Genomic DNA, 12317 nt, shown 5'->3' with positions numbered 1-12317 from the left:
GGAAGCCCTGCTTGGTCTTTTGAGATATATACACATATTTTTATATTATATACAATCTACATAATATATATAGAATAATATATGCATTATATATTATGTATTGATATTTATATCATGTTATTATATAAATACAATACATATGTATTATAAATATTTCTTCATAAATAAGTTAGGAGAAATTGATCTCTTACGATCCCAAATAAGGTGAAATGAGGTTGTCATTGGTTGCTAGTATATGCCAACAATTTCTACCCTAGGCAAAGTAATAAAAGGCAGGGGGGTGGTAATTCCCTGGCAGTCCAGTGGTTAGGACTCAGCGCTTTCACTGCTGTGGAACTAAGATCCCACAAGCCGAGTGGCGAGCCCCAAAAAAAAAAAAGCAGAGGAGGACAACATCCCAGCACCTCCCATCTGATTATCTCCACAGGCTTGGCTGTGGATGAAAGAAGATACCTCTATCCATTCCATAGCCAAGAAAGCCCACCCAAATGGATCCAGAACAAATCAAGAATCTTACCTTTGGTGAAAGGTTGAAAGCATTATAGGTAAAAGAATCAAAATGCAATTTAATGGAGAGAGATGGGAGGCATCCTTAATTTGGGAGGACCCAAAAACAACTTCATAAAAAATGCCTACTTTGTATTTTAAATTATATATTTAATCTTTTGTTTCCTTTATAAGATATGTCAGTAGTCAGTAATATGGGAAGAGTGTTAAGTCTAGTACCTATGTAAGAGGAACATAAGAGCCTGGATTCTGGAGCCAAACTGGGTTCAAATTCCAGCTCTACCACTTAACGACTGTATGGTCTTGGGAACCTCTTCTATAAAATGGACAGAATAATAGCACTCACCGCATAAGGCTCTTCTGAGGAATATGTAAATTAACATACATGCACTTAGAAAAGTACTTGGCACAGAGCAAAGATTATACAAAACTTCTTGCTGTTATAAATGCCTTGGCATCATTTGGGAAGTGGGATGTGGTATTCTGTGTTAGCTTGCTGTCAGTTAAGATAGACTGGAATTCTATCAAATTTTAAAAACTCCCAGCAAAAGATTTATGACCCTTTCTCTTTTCCTAAAATTTTTCTGGTATCTAGTCGCCTGCTATATTGCAGTTAGGTCTTGAAGGTAAATGAAGAGGGATACAAAGATTCTCCAGCAAAGACCCTCTTCTTAGGAAGAGAAAGCAAGAGAGCAAGGGTGTCATATCAGGTACGGTCTTATACATTGATGCTATTCCTGCCTCACTGCAATGGCTCCTTGTGCCACAAGCCATCAGAGGGTAACCAGTAACAGTAGTAGCAGTGGTAGTAGTAGGCATAACATCTGAGTGTGTGCCAGGCAATGGGCTAAGTGCTTTAAATACTTAATTTAATTCTCACAAGAACAAGAACGCTATGATGTAGGTACTGTTACTGAGAGGGGATACTGCATGATGATTTTGACGGTGGGCTTTAGAGGTAGATTTGCCTGGGATTGTATCCTGGCCCCATCAATTAGCTGGCTGTGTCATCTTGGGCAAATTACCTAACCTCTCTCACCCAGAGAATGAGGATAATGATAGTACTTATCTTATAGGGCTTTTGGGTGAGCATTTCATGAGTTAATACATATAATGTCCTCAGGTTTGGACTGGTTTAGAATGTGGGCTGTGAAAACAGGCTGCTTGGGTTTACATCTCAGCTCTATTACTTAGGAGCTAAGTGGCCCTGGGCAAGTTACCTAACTTATCAGTGCCTCGGATTCCTCCTCTGTAAAATGAATGTGGCCAGAAGAGTACCTACCTCATAGAGGTTTTATGAGGATTAAATTGGTTATATCTGTAAAGTGCTTAGAGAAGGGTCTGGCAATATAAACTTCTCCCCTCTTCTCTCTCACCTCCTGGGACTCCAGCTACATGTGTTAAACCTATTCACTGTGTCCCATTTATCTTTCCCTCTCTTTTCCGTCTTTTTTATCCCTTTTGGAGCTTAAGTCAGAATACTTTTTTCTGACCCTTCTTGCAGTTTGTTAAATCAAAAATAAATATTTACATATACTTTGTTGTCTAAATAAAGAATTCTATGCACTCTCAAAATAAAAAAAATAAGTGAGTAGACACTGTACATAGCATATATTTGATGCATGTTTGTTATGCTTATTAACCCCTATATAACATGAGAGGAAACTGAAACTTGGGGAGGTCAAAATAACTTTTCAAGGTTACACAGCTAGCGGGTGATGCAACCAGTATTTAGACTCAGAGTCCAGAGCCTTAATTACTTTAATTATCATACTATGCTGCTATTGCCAGAAAACTAGTAGGACATTGCAGATTTTTGGTGATTTACCTTGTTCTTGAGGGTGGATACTGGCTTTGTTATCTAGTATGTGTGTATATTTTAAGGGCTTTGTTGGGGGTTTGTCATTTCAACCTAATCCACCCTACCTACATCATCCCTAATTTTGCTCAAAATACCTAACTCCCAATTAGAAAGCCTAATTCTTATCTATCATTCTGCATATGCAATCAGTGGGAACTCCCCACCCAGAAGAGAAGAGCAGTAAAACTAACAATTCTCAGGCAAGCAGCCTGTCATTCCAGAATTAACCTCATGCTGCTGCCATCATGAGCCCTTGGCAGAGGAAATGAATGAATCACCATTAGTTTTTTTTGTTAGTCTTTAGCTATTTGGAGCAGCACCATTTTAAATAATTAATGAAATTTGAAAAAAAAGAATTAGTGATTTCTTTCTTTGCTGATAAAGCCAGGATGTATCAATATTAACTAGCTGTGAAAGAAGAGAGGAAAAACTTTCAGATGATTTTCTAGGAACAGTTCTGCTTAACTAAAAGGCTCAGATAGCAGGAAACCAGATATAAAACTGGAATGGCAGACTATAAAGTATAATTATTATTTTGTTCAACCATCCACTTGCCATCAAATATACAAAACATTATTCTTTTTACAGTGAGTTCAATGATTTCATTCTGTCTCTCCAACCATTAGCTTTTTTTTCCAGTTTGTTCTTCCCCTAAAATATCATCTATTCTAGGGCTTCCCTGGTGGTGCAGTGGCTGGGAATCCGCCTGCCAATGCAGGGGACACAGATTCAAGCCCTGGTCCCAGAAGATCCCACATGCCGCGGAGCTACTGAGCCTGCAAGCCGCAACTACTGAGACCGTGAGCCGCCACTACTGAGCCCGTGAGCCACAGATACTGAGGCCCACGCGCCTAGAGCCCGTGCTCTGCAACAAGAGAAGCCGCCGCGATGAGAAGCCCACGCACTGCAACGAAGAGTAGCCCCCGCTTGCCACGGCTGGAGAGGGCCCACGTGCAGCAACGGGGACCAAACATAGCCAAAAATGAATAAATAAAATAAATAAATTTTTAAAAAATATCTATTCTATCAGTTCTGATGACCACATCTATAGGTGACACCTGAATTTTCATGTCTTATGTCTCACATTTGTAACTACTTCTTAGAAATATCTGCATGCTTATCTTGCCATCAGCCCAAATCAAATATATTTAAAAGTAAACATAATTCCACTTCTATCTAGGATGGAGAGAGCTGAAAAGAATATTGTTTCCACCTTAATAAAAAGAAAAAGCAGGTCAATCAACATAATCATACCTTTTCTTAAGCCCATCAAACAGCTGATATCACAGGGCAAAAAAAGTACATTGAAATCCAAAGAAAGACAGAAACTTCCAAGGAGAGAGAGGTCAAGAACACAGGCTCACTCGTGGCAGAGCACAAAAGGGAGAAACTCCAGGTGCAGCACAAGCAGGTAAGAAGGCTACAACTAATTTTTTAATGAATTGTTAAAGGCTGAGTGTGGGCTAGTGAGAGAGTTTAGAAACCCTGGGAGCTGCAGACACAGGGGGAGATCACACCCACCTGCAGGTTCTTCTCCATGAATATCCACTGACTGTATCAATATATGCGTAATGGAGAGTACATGGTGTCTGAACAGCGCCATTCTATAAGGACAGAAAACATTTACAGATGAACATCAGTGAAACCATGGTGGGGGAAAAAAGTCACAGAGGACTACAAACAGCTTGAATAGCATGCGCACACATGTGTTTATGTTTGGGAAGGAAATCGGAGGAGGCAGGAGGGGTACAGGAGTTCTCAATTTGCCTTGGAGATGAAAGGTTTTAGGTATCAACTATAGTGTGGCTTTTTTCCAACAATTTCCTATCATGAGGCTTGGCAGTTATTAGTACCATTATGGGAAGATGTAGAGGAAGCAGTGTGAAATCAAGACTGAGAAACGGGGGGGGACTTCTCTGGTGGCGCAGTGGTTAAGACTCTGCGCTCCCAATGCAGGGGGCCCGGGTTCCATCCCTGGTCAGGAAACTAGATCCCACATGCATGCCGCAACTAAGAGTTCACATGCCGGAACTAAGGAGTCTGAGAGCCGCAACTAAGGAGCCCACTTGCAGCAGCAACTAAGACCCGACACAACCAAATAAATAAATAAACAAAATAATTTTTAAAAAGACCGAGAAACGGTTGAGATGAAAGACAAAGTGTAGCAGCTTTTCTATGTGGCTGTTCCCTTCTCAAAAACAGCCTTATCCATCACCCCTACCTACTCCACTTGCTTCCTTAGGCTTACATGTCAATTTCTGCCTGCACTTCTGCTGCCAAGGGTATGTTTATGAAGTTCTTATCTTATTACCTGCAATATGGACCATCTCTTTTTCCCTTGTCTGACTGCCCCTTGGGGTTTTCTCCCACCACAGTGAGTGAGGGCAGGGCACTAAATAAGAGCCCAGGAGAGTATCCCCAGGTTTGCCTTATCTGGCTGATGGCTGTCTCTGAACCAGATGCCATCTTTTACTGACACTGGACACGGGTATGGGTCTCCCATTTCTGAGATAGCACAGTGTCATATGCCCTGTTTTCTTTTGTTCACTTAGAGAGCTGTTTCTACCACCCAAGTCACTTCCTTTTCATAACTTCCAAACCTTTTCCACATTCTAAAGTCAAAATTTTGTGTTGCTTGTGTTAACCACTGGACTCAATCAGCAGCTTTGTTTTAAAAACAAGGCTACAAAAATCCTCTATGCTAAAACAGAATTGGTCTTTGGGGAAGAGAAGCTCTAAGAAAAATGTGTTTGGAGTTTAATCACACCGCCAACAAAATAATTTAAAAGTCATTTGAATTACAAGTAATCAAAAACATATCATTGCTCACCAAACCTAAATGGCTACATGAACCTCTACCTGTAGGGAAGAATGGAGCAATTGCGGTAGAAAGAGAATAAAGAATTGGAACATATGTTTCTTTGGTTTAACCTCAGACATAGGGAAAATTTGATTTGAAGGAAAATGTATGTAAAACGTTTTTCACTATGCTGCAGTCACACATTGGATTTCAGTGCGCGCTGGGGAAAAAGGTACATTTTGACCCATTCCAGTTCATTCTCAGGACTAGACACGGCATGATTTGGAGGGAACTAGAAAGATCGCATACCCCAAAATAATCTTTTTTATACCTTGGGACAAAAATATATCAGAATAACCCCCAGAGAGTATCTTCCTAGAATTCCCTGACTGGTAAGTTTTGGCATCATCACCTGTCATATGGACTGTGGCTTTTCTTTTAATTAATTAATTAATTAATTTCTGTCTCTAATTTCCCCTCCTTTCTGAGTCTTGTTATCTCATCTCAGGCAGTCAGTCACTTATATTTCAGCATGGCTTTGTTCTGCAGTGCAAAAATTTCAGGATATAAATTATCCAGAGTGATAGGAGTACAGTCTGGCTACTTAAACCAGTTTGATGCTTCTTAACTCATTAAACCCAAGTTTAACAGACTGTTACTCAAAATTCACTGCCACGTCAGTTGGTGATTCAGCTCAGTTCTAGCCACGATGCACTGCCCTTTGTCCCAAATGAAAACAGCTTTCTCTCTGCAACTTCTGGATACTGCTTGAACAGTTCTCTTTGGATTCTATCTTAAACCTCTTTATCAAATTTCTAATCTCAGGAGCCCTAGGCCTATTCAGGTGAAGTGATTTAAACTGCTTCTTCCTCCTTCTAAGCCTTCTCTAGACAACTTATCTGTATAAAGCTAATGTACTTCTCCCACTGGACTCTCCTAGTGTCCTTCCTGCTCTGGTTCCTCATGCCTCTGGAACTTTCCCCAAGTGTCTCTTTAAGTAACTTCTACCTTTCATTTTATCCATCTTTTCCTCTCATAGTTTTACCTCCAGGACTTCCAGAACCTTCATCCTATCCCTCTTTTTTTTTTTGAAATGGATAATTATATTTTTTTACATCTTTATTGGAGTATAATTGCTTTACAATGGTGTGTTAGTTTCTGCTTTATAACAAAGTGAATCAATTATACATATACATATGTTCCCATATCTCTTCCCTCTTGCATCTCCCTCCCACCCCTCTAGGTGGTCACAAAGCACTGAGCTGATCTCCCTGTGCTATGTGGCTGCTTCCCACTAGCTATCTATTTTACGTTTGGTAGCGTATATATGTCCATGCCACTCTCTCGCTTTGTCACAGCTTACCCTTCCCCGTCCCCATATCCTCAAGTCCATTCTCTAGTAGGTCTGTGTCTTTATTCCTGTCTTACCCCCATCCTATCCCTCCTGATAAAACATAAAGCCCATTTACATTTCAGTTACTCTTGCTTCCATATGAACAAGAGCACTATATCCTTAAATCCACACATTCACTGGGGAAGGGTTATCTTTTTTTTAGTCACAAGTTTAATCATCAAAAATCTTGTTAGCCAAGACTGCTTTACATTTGGCACCTGATTAAGACAGGAAGACCCTATCGTAGGGCATAGCCTAGGACCTGGATGCAGAGATGGTTAGGAAACACATGGGAGATTACAGTAATTCATTAAGGCTCCAGAAAGGATACAGCTCCAAAATTTGGGGAAGAGGTCAAGGAAAGGTTAGCTTCTGATATTCAAACTAAAAAATTTGGATAGGACTGCATCTGCAAAAATGACTCACTTTCAGTGATTTAAAAACATGTCCCGAATGGAGCCATTGTCTCTTAGTCCAATTAAGAAAGTCACTGGGTTTCTCAAAAAACTAGTCCACTCAGTGATATTGTCAAATGCCTCAGATTCTCGTTGTGCTGTCATAACAGGAGGATTGGAAGTCAGCCTCAGACCTGAGAAAAGGAAGGCAAGAGAGCAAGCTGATATTAGACTTACCCAGCATCCCAAGATGGCAGGACACTTTGGCTTCAGAGGACCAATGTCAATTATTTAGTTAGACTATACCTAGAATAGAACAGGGGCAAGGTACACTTAATTTTATAAAAATAGCCAGTAATTACATCTAACTATTTTTGTTGTTATTATTTTCACCAAGTGTTGCAGTAGGCAGAGAGAACTAGGAAGAGGAGCAGATATGAATGTCACGGATGAGGAAAATGATGTACATTTAGTGCCAGATAGGAAAATAAATTGCTAAATGGAAGTTTCACAAGAGATGCAGCTCAGGAGTGGGTGAACAGAAAGAAAGACTCAGAGAAAGGCACGGCTGACCTACTGATAAGAGAAAGTTAGGATGAGGCATAATCACAAGGGAGTGCATTTATAGATAACATCTGAATCTAAATGCCTGCATGAAGAGGAAAATTGGGAGAAGACGTCCCATGTGGAGCTTGCTATAGCAAGCATTTTTTTTTCCCAATGAAGTTGATACTTTGTAACGTCAAACAATTGAGGGGTAAGCATTTAGAACCAAAGTAGAAGATAGGGATTAGCATTTGATTAGCTGGCTGTATTAAATCAGCTATTAAGACAGATTACATAAATGCTGCTAGAACTGTTACTTAATATAAGAAATAAGGTCAGGGTTTCCCCAATTTTAGTCTTTGGGAACTACCTTTATCATCTTGGCCATATCCTCATACCAATTATACTCTGTTTAATGTAATTCTTTAAAACAATTAATTTTTTTCACACTTTAGCTTCATCCTAAACAACAGTATCTATGACCCCATGAGTTTGATAAGCTAGTTACATCTTTTTCTAACATATATTAACGTAAATGTATAACCTTAAAAGTTCTTCATCTGGGCTTCCCTGGTGGCGCAGTGGTTGGGAGTCCGCCTGCCGATGCAGGGGACGCGGGTTCGTGCCCCGGTCCGCGAGGATCCCACGTGCCGCCGGGCGGCTGGGCCCGTGGGCCATGGCCGCTGGGCCTGCGCGTCCGGAGCCTGTGCTCCGCAACGGGAGAGGCCACAGCGGTGAGAGGCCCGCGTACCGCAAAAAAAAAAAAAAAAAAAAAAAAGTTCTTCATCTGTGTGACAGAATAAATCAACCTGTGTATTGTACAACTGGTGATACACAGATCCCATTCTGAGAAACCCTAAGGTATATCAATATATTGTTTGTCTACAGTAATGTTGTGGTTTGGTGTGTAAGAAAGTAAGTACTAAATGCACTTAGAACTTTTTCTTCAGGTTCCTTCCCTTTTGAGAGGAAAAAGGAGGAAAAATATAGCATCATTAATTCCCTCCTACTTGGGTGGCTCAGGGACTTATTTTTAAGTTATTGAAACCACTGATTACTCAAAGTGTAAGCCAGGGTGGGTAGCCGTTTGTAAGAGGGCTTTAGATTAATAGAAGAGCAAGCTCTCCCCTGGTATGGAAGGAAGTGTATGTAGAGAGGTAGATGGAGTGATTGATTGCTCCTGGATACACTGAATATGCTTTTATTCAGGCTACAACACACCATAAAGAAAAGCTGTGGATGGGAATGAACAGTGTACCTGTTGAAAGACAGACCCTCTTTGGAGAAAATCAACTAACATTTATATTCAAGTACCCACATACTATGAAGAACAGGTAAAGATCCAGCCTACTTGGACCCACTGCACACATCCTTATTGAGTTTCTACCAAAATGTAGCACCAACATTTTGTCTCCCAATTGGATTTACCACTAAGAGAGAGAAGTTGAAGCAAATAGCCAATGTTGGCATCTGGATATACATAAATTCTGAAATTGGCATCCTAACTTATAAATCAGCCTCTTCTGAGTTAAGTTAGAATGAATGAGTTGCCCCTAGACTTGAACAATTTTGTAAGAAGTAAAAAAATAATTTTTCAACCTGCAAGGCTAAACATCTGTGGAGGCTCTACTAAGAAAATCATTCATAGTTGGGGCCCAGGTTGATCAGAAGGCTAGCCTATCTTTCTTTGAAACCTCAGTAGGTAAACGGGTACTAAAGACAAACTTAATCTCTGGTCCAGTTTTCCAAAGGCCGGCTCTGCTCGTTGGATAGCATTCTGAGGGGTTCCTATTACTCATCTCAAAGCTACATCTAACATCTTACTAATGGAGGCTCTGCCTTGATATTCAATGAAAGATATTCACTAATGGAGTATTTTAAGAAATGAAATGAGTTTATGTGGTAGGCAGAGTATTTTGAAACATAGCAAAGACTGGTTTGTGCTAGAAGCCTTCATTTGGTGAGAAGACTGGCTTCTTGTCACCAAACCATCTGCCTGTCTTCCATGGGCTATGCTGACCTTCTTGTTAAATTGTCTTTTGCCCACTTAGCTCATCAGTTAACAAACTCTGTTAATTAGATGCTAAGAGAACAAGGTGATGTCTAGGTAGCTAGGTAGCAAAATCCAGAACCAACTTCTAATTATACAGTACTGAAAACAAAGTCTTTATCACTAAATAAGCTCTGTCTGGAGCAGGTTAGTACATAAACTTTATTTTTACTTTTCTTTTAAGTGGTCACGCTGGGCTAACTTCACAAAAGTAGTTACTGCTATAAAAGTCTTAGAAGAAAACAGTGGTAAATCTTCATGACCTTGGGTTTGTCAATGGCTTCTTAGCTATGACACCAAAAGCATGAGCAATAGAGGAAAAAAATAGATAAATTGAACTTCATCAAAATTTAAAACTTTTGGGGCTTCCCTGGTGGCACAGTAGTTGAGAGTCTGCCTGCCAGTGCAGGGGATGCGGGTTCGAGCCCTGGTCTGGGAGGATCCCATGTGCCGCGGAGCGGCTGGGCCCGTGAGCCACAACTACTGAGCCTGCGCGTCTGGAGCCTGTGCTCCGCAGCAGGAGAGGCCGCAGCGGTGAGAGGCCCGCGCACCGCGGTGAGGGGTGGCCCCCGCTTGCCACAACTGGAGAAAGCCCTCGCACAGAAACGAAGACCCAACACAGCCAAAAATAAATAAATAAATAAATTTATTTATTTTTTTTAAAAATTTAAAACTTTTGTGCATCAAAGGACATTGTCAAAAACTGAAAAAACCCACATAACTGGAGAGAAAATTTGCAAATCACATATCCAAGAGGGGACTTGTACCCAGAAAATATAAAGAACTCTTACAACTCAATAACAGAAAAATAAATAGCCCAATTAAAAAATGGGCAAAGAGATGTACAGATGATCCCTAACTTATGGTGATTTTTCGACTTTATGATACACATTCAATAGAAACCGTACTTTGAATTTTATTCTTTTCCTGGGGCTAGCTAGCAATATGCAGTAGGATACTTTCACAATGCTGGGCACTGGCAGTGAGGTACAGCTCCCAGTCAGCCACGAGATCATGAGGGTAAACAATCGATACACTTCCAACCATTTTGTACCCATACAACCATTCTGTTTTTCATCTTCAGTAGAGTATTCAATAAGTTACATGAGATATTCAGCAGTTTATTGTAAGATAGGCTTTGTGTTAGATGGTTTTGCCTAACTGTAGGCCAATGTAATTGTTCTGAGTATGTTTAAGGTAAGCTAGGCTGAATCATGTTCAGTAGGTTAGGTATATTAAATGCATTTTTGACTTATGATATTTTCACTTTACAGTGGGTTTATTGGGACATAGCCCCACCAGAAGTCGAGGAAGATCTATATAGACTTTTCTCCAAAGAAGACATTCAAATAGCCTACAAGCACATGAAAAGATGCTCAACTTCATTAATCATTAGGGAAATGCAAGTCAAAACCACAATGAGATGCCACTTTACATCCACTAGGTTGGATATAATTTTTTTTTTTAAGTAAATTTATTTATTTATTTTTGGCTGTGTTGGGTCTTCGCTGCTGCATGCGGGCTTTTCTCTAGTTGTGGCGAGCGGGGGCTACTCTTCGTTGCGGTGCGCAGGTCTTCTCATTGCGGAGGCTTCTCTTGTTGGGAGCATGGGCTCTAGGCACGCGGGCTTCCGTAGTTGTGGCACGCAGGCTCATAGTTGTGGCACATGGGCTTAGTTGCTCCGCGGCTTGTGGGATCTTCCCAGACCCGGGCTCGAACCCGTGTCCCCTGCATTGGCAGGCGGATTCTTAACCACTGTGCCATCAGGAAAGTCCATAGGATGGATATAATTTTTAAAAAGGAAAACAAGTGTCGGTAAGGATGTGAACAAATTGGAACTCCTGTACCTTGCTGATGGATAACTAAAATGGTGCAGCTGCTGTGGAAAATCGTGTGGTGGTTCCTCAAAAAGCTAAACATAAAATTATCATATGACTAGCAGATCCACTTCAATGTATGTAGCCAAAAGAATTTAAAACAGGTACTCAAACAAACACTCTCACATAAATGTCTATGGCAGTACTATTCACAATAGCCCAAAGGTGAAAACAACCCAAATGTTCATCAATGAATAAGTTGGATAAACAAAATGTAGTATATGGATACAGTGAAATACTATTAAGCCATAAAAGAAAGAGAGTACCAATACCTGCTATGATGTAGATAAACCTCAAAAACATGATGCTAGTTGAAGGAAGCCAGACACAAAAGGTCACATATTGAATGATTCCATTTATATTAAATATCCAGAATAGGTAAATCCACAAAGACAAAAAGCATATCGGTGCTTGCTCCAGACTGAAGGGAGGTAATGGCGAGTGACTGCTTCATGGGTATGGGTTTTCTTTTGGGGTGATGAAAATGTTTTGGAACTTGATAGAGGTGGTGGTTGCACAACATTGTGAGTATACTAAATGCCGATGAATTGTACACTTCAAACTGGTCGATTTTATGTTATGTGAATTTAACCTCAGTTTAAAACCAAAAGCAGTTGATGATTGTTACTTAATGATCTGACATGCAAGTGTGAAGCCAGAATCAACAGAATGCCCCATTGTTATAGCCATGACTTTTGATGGAGTATACAGCCCATTGAATTGGAATAATTTTCTAAAGAACCATAAAAGGCTATCTTTTCAGAGGAATCCTTTTTATGAGTGTGTGTGCTCAAAGTTTAGCTGATATCTGTTAAATAGCAGTATAAATTATTTAGCACTGTTTCCCCATAACTGATGGAGAATTGGTTCAGAACAAGTGACATTAAT

The 12317-nt window shown here is 40.3% G+C and overlaps 1 long non-coding RNA gene across 1 annotated transcript; it reads left to right on the top strand.

Moving 5' to 3' along the window:
* Nucleotides 1-479: 479 nt before the first annotated feature.
* On the top strand, nucleotides 480-3340 carry LOC132507760 (uncharacterized). The gene is made up of 3 exons (XR_009536299.1): nucleotides 480-545; nucleotides 1103-1217; nucleotides 3041-3340. It is a non-coding gene; the product is annotated as an uncharacterized LOC132507760 (long non-coding RNA).
* The last annotated feature ends 8977 nt before the right edge of the window (nucleotides 3341-12317 follow it).

The sequence above is a fragment of the Lagenorhynchus albirostris genome, chromosome 17 (assembly GCF_949774975.1).
Source record: "Lagenorhynchus albirostris chromosome 17, mLagAlb1.1, whole genome shotgun sequence".
NCBI lineage: Eukaryota > Metazoa > Chordata > Mammalia > Artiodactyla > Delphinidae > Lagenorhynchus > Lagenorhynchus albirostris.
Note: the sequence above shows the minus strand (reverse complement) of the source record. Positions and strands in the feature narration are given on the sequence as shown.